Below are 899 nucleotides of genomic sequence, written 5' to 3' on the forward strand. Positions count from 1 at the left end.
GCTCTGGTTTATTGGCATTTCTTAAAACCAATCACAATCATTGCTGTCACAAAGAGTGATTTTAAGTTTTTATGACATGTAAATACAACACTTATTTAACTTTTTTCTGAGATGGTATTTCTGTCGCTTAGAGCCCCCAAAACGTTGTGAAAAAATCTGTATAACTGTATATTTTAAAAGAAATTGGCCATAGAATGTGATTCACAGATGTATTTTGTCCTTTTTTTACAGCATTTTAGGTTTTTCTTTTTTTCAAATTTCTTGACACTTTTCAATGTTTTTTGTCGCTTTCTTTTTTCAAATGTTTTTGTAAAAAAGGGATATTATCACTAATATTATCTATGTTACAGATGTTAAAACCGGAGTTACAAATTTTACTGCAGTTCTATGAATTGTACAGTGTACAGTATATCAAATGTACAGTATATCAAGGCATTAAAACTCAATATTACAATATTATCCCTCACCTTAACCTACCTTAATCATTCTGCAGCTGCTGTACACTGTTAGAAGAATCCTTTATTTCAAATAAGAAAATGGCATTCAAAGTTCATAGTACTGCATTTCGATTTTCCCAATATCCATTTTCTGTTTAGGGAGTAGGAGAAATTCATTTGACGTACTCTCTGTGTCTCAATGAGGCCTACAACTCAGGTTCAGATCAAATATTCATCACTTGAAATCAGTAAATGAAATCACTGCTGGCATTGAAAAGGTTAACCATCAGATAGAAAAAGAAAACAGAGTGGCCTAGCCCCAACTGAAATGCTTTCTTTTTTGTTTTACATAAACACGGACCCAGCGCCTCCTTCCCTGTTTCCCTCTCTCTCTCTTTCTCTTTAGTCCACTCATATGTTTCTATTTAAGGCCAGCAGTGCCGACTACCATGATTGGTGTGC

The 899-nt window shown here is 33.9% G+C and overlaps 1 protein-coding gene across 4 annotated transcripts in view; it reads left to right on the plus strand.

The window, feature by feature from the left end:
- sh3pxd2aa (SH3 and PX domains 2Aa) overlaps positions 1–899 on the plus strand; it is a 167093-nt gene that overhangs the window by 124540 nt on the left and 41654 nt on the right. The window lies entirely within an intron of this gene.

This window comes from Etheostoma spectabile, chromosome 2 (genome assembly GCF_008692095.1).
Source record: "Etheostoma spectabile isolate EspeVRDwgs_2016 chromosome 2, UIUC_Espe_1.0, whole genome shotgun sequence".
NCBI lineage: Eukaryota > Metazoa > Chordata > Actinopteri > Perciformes > Percidae > Etheostoma > Etheostoma spectabile.